The 9,495-nt window shown below is 48.0% G+C and overlaps 1 pseudogene across 1 annotated transcript; it reads right to left on the reverse strand.

The window, feature by feature from the left end:
- Positions 1-6,961: 6,961 nt before the first annotated feature.
- LOC311593311 (F-box/LRR-repeat protein 19-like) lies at positions 6,962-8,790 on the reverse strand (annotated as a pseudogene). The gene is made up of 3 exons: positions 8,591-8,790; positions 8,121-8,333; positions 6,962-7,945 (listed from the first exon to the last, which is right to left on the reverse strand). The product of its transcript is annotated as an F-box/LRR-repeat protein 19-like (transcript).
- Between the last annotated feature and the right edge of the window lie 705 nt (positions 8,791-9,495).

Consider the following 9,495-nt stretch of genomic DNA (forward strand, 5'->3'; position numbering starts at 1 on the left):
CACCCTCACCCCCACCCTCACCCTCACCCCCACCCCCACCACCTCCCTCACCCTCACCCTAACCCTAAAACCCTAACCCCGACCCCTGACCCTGGCCGTGACTCTGACCCTGACCCCAACCCCTGACCCTGACCGTGACCCTGACCCTAACCGTGACCCCGACCCTTACCCTAACCCTGACGATTGACCCCTGACCCCTTATTCCTGACCCTGACCCTGACCCTTGACCCCTGAGTTCTGATTCCTGACCCTAGACCCTTAACCCTGACCCCTGACTCTTGACCCCTTACCCTAGTCTGTAGACCCCGACCCTGACCCTGACCCTGACCCTTGACCCCTGACTTCTGATTCCTGACCCTAGACCCTTAACCCTGACCCCTGACTCTTGACCCCTTACCCTAGCCTGTAGACCCCGACCCCGACACCAACCCTGACCCTATCCCTAACTCCTAACCCTGACCCTAACTCTTAACCCTTAACTCCAACCCCTAACCCCTGACCCTTAACCCTGACCCCTGACCCCTGACCCTTGACCCCTGACCCTAGACCCTAGTCCCTGATCCCCACCCAGACCCCAACCCTGACCCTACCCCTGACTCTTGACCCCTGACCCTAGAGCCTAGTCCCCGACCCCGACCCAGACCTCAACCTTGACCCTACCACTAACTTCTAACCCCAACCCTAACCCTAACCCCTAACCCTGACCCTGACCCTCGACCCCTGACCCCAACCCCAACCCTGACCCTGACCCAACAACCCTAACCCTAACAACCCTAAGGCACCCTAACCCAACCTAACCCCAACCATGTAACCATAACTCCTCCTAACCCCCCAACCGTAACCTAACCCTAACTCCTGAACTCTCGAACACACTAACCCTAAACCCTTAACCCCTAATTCTTAAGCCCCCCCACCTTAAATCTAACCCCAACACCCTAACTCTAACCTCTGACCCCTGAGTTTCCCGTTAGCTTCTGACACTCCCTTCAAGGCAACTTACCTTTTACATGATAAATCTCACAGCATCACCTTTTGGGTAAGTGAGGAAAGAAAAAGTTTACATACAGAAAGCAAGTACTGTGCTTCTGAGAGGAAAAGAGCACTTTGCACATCAATCAACTGTTGAAAATACAGCAACACAACTACAAGACATTTGATACAGTGTGTGTGGGAGGGTCATCCTATCACAGCCACACACAAAGACACACTGCCATCACATAATTGAAACAAAAGCAAATTGTTACACAAAGAAATTCACTCATGATGTTTTCTTGTGTACATTTTATATATGTAACTGAGATAATGAGGCATAATTTTTTGTTTTTTTTTATCAAAAAATAGAAAACAAAACAAAAGAAAAAATATATCAAAATAGACAAGGTTTCTGTGTCAAACAGCGCTGTCTGTCCTGGACTCACTTTGCAGCCAGGCTGGCCTGGATCTCACAGTGATCTGCCTGCCTCTTAGTGCTGGGATCAAAGGCGTGCGCCACCACACCTGGCTGATGCTGAGGCATCTAAAGGCTTAAAGAGTGTTTCTATATCATGAAATGGTTCATGTAACAGAAAGAAAGCATGTGGGCTTGAAGCCAAAGAAACTAGTTCTTCTCAGTTGGAGATAACATTTGGAAAGATTTAGGACATGCTGCCCTGATGTAGGAAGCATGTCACTGGGGGTGGGTGACAGGCCACTGTGGCTCTGTTTAGGTGGGTCTCATCCTTGCACCCAGAGGCACTTGCATTGTCTCAGCTCCTGTGCCCAAGAAGCTACTGTTGATGGCTGGTATTGATGACTGCTACACATCAGCCAGGAGCTGTACTGCCACCCTGGCCACTTTGCCAAGGCCACTTTTGATGCCATTTCCAAGACCTACAGCTACTTGATACCCAATCTCTGGAAAGAAACTGTGTTCACCAAGTCTCTTGTGAAAACACACACCAGAGTGTCTGTTAAGAGGACCCAGGCTCCAACTGTGGCTACCACATAAGGGTGTTTATAAGAAAAATAAAGTGGATTAATTCTGTTTTAAAAGAAAGAAAGAAAGAAAGAAAGAAAGAAAGAAAGAAAGAAAGAAAGAAAGTTAGTTTACATCCAGGGCTGGAGAGGTGGCCCAGAGGTTAAGGGCACTGACAGCTCTTCCAATGGTCCTGAGTTCAATTCCCAGCAACCACAGGGTGGCTCACACCATCTATAATGAGATCTGAAGCCCTCTTCTGGCATGCAGGTGTACATGCAGATAAAACATTGTATATACAAATAAAATTGAGAAAAAAAAAAGGAAAAAGGAAAGTTTAGATCCACACACCATGTCCAGATTTACTCTGTGCTTCATGCTGCAGGTTGAGAATGTGAGCTGAGCTTCCTGCTGTAGCTGCCATGTGTGACACTTGTGGCATTGCCACTTTCATGGTGATCCCTTTTGCCATCTTAAACCAAATTAAACTTGTATAGCTTGCCTTAGACATTGATTTAACACAGCAAAAGAAAATGTAATTAAACACATCCATAAAGTTTTATACCTATAATTGAAGAGAATTGTGAAATCTAAAAGGGATACATAACTATTTGAATTCATATTTTTTAGAAGACTTTGCAAGTCAAAATAAAGAGGGACATCATAATGTTTGAATAGATTTTGACACTTGTCATGTTTCTTTTCAGTAAACAATCTTGTGTAACTGAATGTAAGTGTGCTGGCTAAGGATTTTACCAAATCCTTTATAGCCCTAGATTCCCTTGTGTATGAGTTCTTTCAGGTCCTCAAAGACTACTGTGACATGCAGGGGCTTTCACTGGTTGATTACACACTAAAGGTTTTTACTCTTCTGTAAGAAAACAAAGTGCAAAACTTTACCACACTGACTACATTTAGGAGTCTCTCTGAAGTATGATTTTTTTCTCATGATGACTAAAACTGCTGACAAATACAAAATTTTTACCACATTGCATATGTTTTCTCTGCAGTATGTGTTCGTTTATGTATTTGCAGGTAACTGTATTGTGAAAAGGGTTTGTGACATTGGTTACATTTTAAGATTTTTCTTCAATGTGTTCTGTTACACATTTAAATATGTGTATGACTGGTTTCATATATAGTTTCATTATTGGTATGAAACCATAATTATTGGCAGTTCTACCGCCTAGCTCAGGGGATAAGAGCACTGATTGCTCTTCCAGAGGACCCTGGTTCAATTCCCAGCACCCACATGGCAGCTCACAACTGTCTGTGACTCCAAGATCTGACACCCTCACACAGACATATATGCAGGCAAAACAGCAATGCACATTGAAATAAAAATAAATAAGTTAATAAAAAGATTACTTTTTAAGATAATTGATCCTTTCTTTGTAATCACAAATTGCAGTCTGTCAGTGAAAATCAGCAACTGGCTAAAAAATTATCTTGCTTGCTTTCACTTTGTTGATGTGTAACACGCTGCTTAGTTGTTAATATATGTGGGTTCTTGAGAATAATTTGTTTTCTTCACCTGCAATGTGAAAAAGGTTTTTGTGTAAAAATATTGGGGTATATACTGTTTTTACATGGCCAAGTACTAAAATAAAAATGTAATGTAATCACTTTATAATGCTTGGAAGTTGTTTGTTAGGCTATGTAAGCTATAAGAAAAATTAAAGTTGTTGGAGCTTGCCTTGCTTCATCTAGCATGTGTATGTGTGTGTGTGTGTATGTGTGAGTGTGTGTGTGTGTGTGTGTGTGTGTGTATGAATATTCCCTCCTTTTTTATTTTTCTTCTTTGCTAGTGACAAGAGATACTGGACCCCAGCTGCTGGCCAAAGGGAGAACAGGCTCCAGTAAATCAAGCCAGATTCCATCAGAGAAAAGTCTGGTGAGTGATCAGTCACCAATACTATGTCCTGCCTCAATTTACCCTATAGTGTTCAAGCTGGCCTTCAGCAGAAATGTGCAGAGGTTTCACCTTATTAAATACACTCACAGGGTTTCTATCCAGTATGAACTTTTTCATGCCTTCGAAGATGACTGGGACATGTGAAGGCTTTACTATACTCATTAAATTCATAGGGTTTCTCCCCAGTATGTTTTATGATATTGGAAACGACTGTGATGTGCAAAGGTTTCACCATATTAAATACCTTTAGAGTATCTCTCCACAGTGAATTATTTCATACCTTTGAGGATGGATCTGATGTGCGAAGGCTTTACCATATTGAGTATATTCAGGGTGGTCCTCTCCCATGTGACTTCTTTCATGCCTGCAAAGATAGTTAGAGCATGTGAAAGCTTTCCCACATTCATTACACTGAATTAATTGTCTTCTGTGAATTAATTTTAAGGTTGGGTCTAATGATAAAGAGGAACCAGATCTTAAGGTTTTATCACTTCGTTTACATTCATAGTGTTCCCCTTCTTCATGTGTTGAGTCTGTGAAGATACCTATGGTAGTGAGAGCATTTATTACATGGCTCACATTTATAGCATCGTTTTTCTATATGTTTTTCATATATTTGAAGAGAACTGGAAGAACTCAGAGCTTTATCACACTGACGGCATTCACAAATTTTTCTATAGTGTGAGTCATAACACATTTGAAAATTGAACCAGGACAAACAGAATTTTCACATTCTTAGTACTCATAGAGATTTTCTACAGTGTGAGTTTGTGGAGGTTCACAATGATGGTGGAAAACCAATTAATTGTAAACTTGTATCACTTTCATTAAGTCTAATCAAAGTGGGAACGCCTACATATCCTCTCATTGTTCTGGAGAGAGGGATGTTGCTTCTTTCAATATCCCTATGCTCACATGGCTTGTATCCATTGCGACATAGGATACACCCATTAAGAATAAAAAATGAAAGGTTTCCACATTGTATTCAGTTTGATTCTTGTTCCTCACAGACATGGTATGAGATTATGGTTTCTCCACAACATTCATGATTATCATAAACTGCCCTCTCACTGATCTTAGCAGCATTACTACAAGTCTATATGTAACACTAGCAATGCTGTGGACTTTTTGCTTATAGAAGGTTTTGGACACATACCTATCACATATTCAACATGTATTCCTTTTGCAGTATCTAACTGGTATAAAACGAAACTGACTGGCAGTTCTACAGCACAGCTCTAATCGGGCTATGATTCAAATAGTGACATCTGTTAAGTCACTGTTTCCTTGTTTCAGTTCTTAGACGAATGTCTTAAGAACACAAATCAGGGCTGGAGAGATGGCTCAGAGGTTAAGAACACTGTCAGTTCTTTCAGAGGTCCTGAGTTCAATTCCCAGCAAACATGTGGTGGTTCACAGCCATCTATAATGTGATCTGGTGCCCTCTTCTGGTGTGCAGACGTACATGCAGGCAGAGCACTGTATACATAACAAAGAAATAAATTGAGGAGGGAAAAAAAAAAAAGAACACAAACCAGATTCCTGACATTGAGGTGCGTGGTTTTGTGAGAATGTAATAATCATCACTAACTTAAAGCAGTGGAGTTTTGGTTTTTTTCATGTGTTTTTGTTCATTTGTTTTTTGGTTTTGGGTTTTTTGTTGTTGTTTTTGTTTGTTTGTTTTTTGAAGATTCTCAGTTTTATAGCAAACCATATTGTACAGACTTGGTGGTTTATGGGTCCAGAACAGCTGGGTCCCACACTTGCCCCTTGCTGGGGTGCTTTCTTCCCTCCCTCAAGCGCCCCCATGGTCAAGTCTTTCTCCAACCCCAGGCCCACCCCTTCCATCTGCCTTTGGTCTGCCCAGCACCCACCCCCAACCCACGCACCTTCCTGTAACCTGAGGGATGTGGATAGATTCCCCTCCCCTCCCCCCATGTGGTACAATCCAGTTCCCCATGGCCTAACTAGCGTGGGACCTGGACCTAACTCCTCCCTCAGACTCACCCTGGAAGAAGGAAAGGGGTGGGGAGAGGGGAGGTGCAGAGAGTCTGTTAACTAAGTTCCCACAGCAAGTAAGAGGGACTGTTTCCAGTCTTAGTGCTGATTTCTGTAAGGGTCTATTGGCTGCTATTTCCATGGCAACCAGGAGTGGCAGTTCCCTGGGCAAATGGGATACAAGTTTCCATGACAATGAGAGAATGGGATGAGCCAAGCTGGAGGAGTCCCATCTCATCCATCTTTAAGCTGACATCCCCCATCAGGTCAGAGTGGTGGAGCTGTTAGAGACAGTAATGCAAGAGAGCTGGGGGGTGGGACAGACCAAACGGGGTGCCCACTAGCCCAGTTTAGGTCAAGCTGGTCCCCTCACATCACAGTCCCAGATCAGAGATTCCCCTGGTTCAGTACAGACGAATGTTCAAGCATTGCATAGAGAGCTGGGCAGGGGTCTGGGCTACCACTCACCACTCCCCTGAGCCATGAGCTGAACAGCAGGTTGACTCGCAGCCCCTACTTGCCATTTTCAGTGATGTTCAAGGAGTCAGGGTCAGGGAAAGAACTGAAATCTGGACAGAGGGAAGGGAGAGGGGTAACCCCACAGAGAGGGAATGAGCCCCACATCTGCTCCTCTCCCAGTCCCCAGTCCTGGCATTTCCTGGTTTGTACAGCCCCTATCTGATTCCTGGATCCCCAACTGCTCCTCTGGTTTCCCTATTTTGGACCCCCATCACACCCCAGTGGCCTTTGTTCCCTGAACCCTTGTTGGTCTGCTCTCTGCCCTCCCCACACCCATCCATCACCTCCCACAGCCCCATGGCTCCCAGTATCCTGCCCCCTCACTCTTCTCTACTAAAGACTCGCACATTCACCACCTCTCCCATCACCCCTTTGGCTCAGCACCTCCCCTGTACCTCTTGACCCACGCCCCCAAGGGGATGGACAATGAATAAGGTGGAAGGAAGAGATGGGAAGCAAAGATTCCCAAAGATATCAGTGCAGGTGGGAAAAGAGAAGATTGGCTCAAGTCTCTGGGCAGAAATCCCAAGATATTAAACTGAGGAGTGTCAAGTCATTAAGAAAATAACCTGGCCTCACATTAGGGGGTGAAATGAGGGCAAGAGGTCCAGGAACTGGGAGTCTTTAACAGCCTCAATCCAGTGAAGGTCCAATAGTCGCAGTGCGGCAGTGGAATGGAGCCCAGGGCAGAGACGAAGATCCAGGAGCACCCAGAAAGCACCAACTCCTGCAAGCCTTGCAGTCGGTTCAGAAAACACATTAGCTGCTTTTTGTGGAAACACCTGTCCAGCTGAGGTCCAGAGCGCATGGCTGGCGGCAAACCACCCAATTAAGCATGGGTGGGGTCATCGACTTCCTCCGGCTTAGCATCCGAGGCCAAAGACGCTTGTAGCACCAGCAGCTCAAAGTCCTGCACACTCGCATGCAGACACATAACTCTTGGAGTCCAAGGTGCTGGAAGACATGGAGCCATGCAGCCCGAGGCAGCAGACAAAGAAAGGCAGATTGTCAGGCTCAGGGCTTGGGGGCGGGGAGGCACATAACTGTGGAGGATATGGTGATGGGGCAGGGCCCAGAGGCCAATAGAACAGTGGTCCCCCACTGCCAGGGCATTTAGCCCACCGCTACCCCCATGGTTTTCCTTCTCGCCAGAGCTGCCCCAGGCTGGCTGAAGGTCATTCCAGGACTCCCCAGGAGCTTTGTCCTCACTAAGCAATGTGCCCTAGGAGTCTGAGTCTGTGTCTGAGTCCTAGGAGGAAGAAGAGGTATCAGGCACCCGCTCCAGCAGCTGGCACATACGCTTGAAACGCTCAAGTTTCTCCCTCTGTGGTGATGGGAATGGCACTGCCGGGCCCTCAGCAGAAGCCATAGGTGGCTTGAGTTTCTCCCAGTTCTCGGGAGGGAGCCCAGGTCAGGGTGACAGGATGAGAATGCCTGGCTAGAATTCAGAACCCTGGGGGGGGGCGGGGCAGAAGGCCAGGGCTGCCTGGGTCTGCTCCTCGGAGGAGGCAGGCATCTCCTCCCACCTTATTCAAGTGCCTCTCTTGGTCTCCTTTCACCTTTTCCCTTGGGGTGGGGGTCTCATTCCCTGCCTCCAACTCCTTCTGTTTGGGGGCCCAGACACATCGTCAGGGGTTAAGGATCCCTTTCTTCAGGGCAGAGGTGGTGGCTCCTCTGTCAGTTTCCATCCACCCCCTCACCACTGTCAACCCTATGGCACACTGGACCCTCCACCTGTATCCTTGTCCATCCTTCCGGGGTACCTTGGGGGCACCCCCAGCAGTTGGAGATCTCTGAATTAATAGCACCCTGAGCCTTTCCCATCTTCAGTCAGCCAGGGTGGATGATCCTGTTGCAGACTGTACACACCAAGAGGTTCAAACCAAACTTCTCTTCCTCTCCATCCACCTTCCTCCTTCCCAGCTTCCACACACAGAAGGCACACAGCTGTGTGTAGGAGCACAGGAGCGCAGTGCACTGCCGAAGCAGGCAGGACTGCTTCATGCACCTGCTCCACCGACGCCCTCAGCTTTTTCAGGTCTCCTCAGAAATGGCAGTCCCTGCACTCAGTTAGCACACGCACACAGCTGTGTGTGAGAGCACGGGCGCTGCGCACTGCCAAAGCAAGCAGGACTGCTTCATGCGCCCGCCCCGCCAACGCCCCCAGATTCCTCATGTCTCCTCAGAAATGGCAGTCCCTGCACTCAGTTCGCACACGCATGCAGCTGTGTGTGGGAGCACGGGCGCAGCGCACTGCCGAAGCAGGCACGACTGCTTCATGCGCCCACCCTGCCGAGGCCCCCAGCTTCCTCATGTCTCTTCAGAACACACAGGCCTGGCAGCAGCGGCAGCAGGTTCTGCGTTGGTGCACTCCAGCCCCAGGGCCCTGGCTGCACGAAGACATTGGGGGTGTCAACACCACCGAAGACTCTCACGTGTCCGGGGAGCCATCTCCTGGCGGGTGGGCAGCCAGTGGCGGCGCAGGGCGGAAAACGCTCGGAATGCCTAGGTCCACGCCTCCTGAGGGCGCTCGGCCCCTCCCTCCAGCGGAGGGTGGAACAACGGCGAGTGGAGGTCGGCAGGCCAGGCCCTCCCACTGGCTGCTGCAAGGCCCTTCTAAGGGAAGGTCCTGCTCTGGGGGGCTCAGTCACTCAGCCACTCCAGGCCAACGGGGGGGGGGGCTCTTTGGGCACAGGGTGCTCAGCTTCTGCCCAGGCCCCACTCAGTCCCGGTAAGAGTCTCAGCTCCCTACCCCTACCTCTCCCCAAAGCCCCCCCCCCCCACCCTTAACTGGCCCCTTGCCAGCTCCAACTTTCTACCTGTCCAGGGAAAGATCCAGGGCTCCCCACCATTTCCGGGATTCAAACCCCTCCCACTGCTGGTTCAGGGCGGGGGGAGGTCGCTGCAACCTGCCACCCTCCCCTGGGTCCCCCTGACCCACAGAGACAGGTCAAAGAGGGGGGTCAGTTTTTTCATTTTTTAACACTGTTGCTTTTCTTTAAAACTTGCAGGGCACATTAAAATTTCTTCTGCAAGACATGTATCAGCTTGCATATGAAAATTACCCTCCATGTCTTCTAGAACTTGACAACGTTCTTCAATATTATGG

This window comes from Acomys minous (genome assembly GCF_964271855.1).
Source record: "Acomys minous genome assembly, chromosome: 3".
NCBI lineage: Eukaryota > Metazoa > Chordata > Mammalia > Rodentia > Muridae > Acomys > Acomys minous.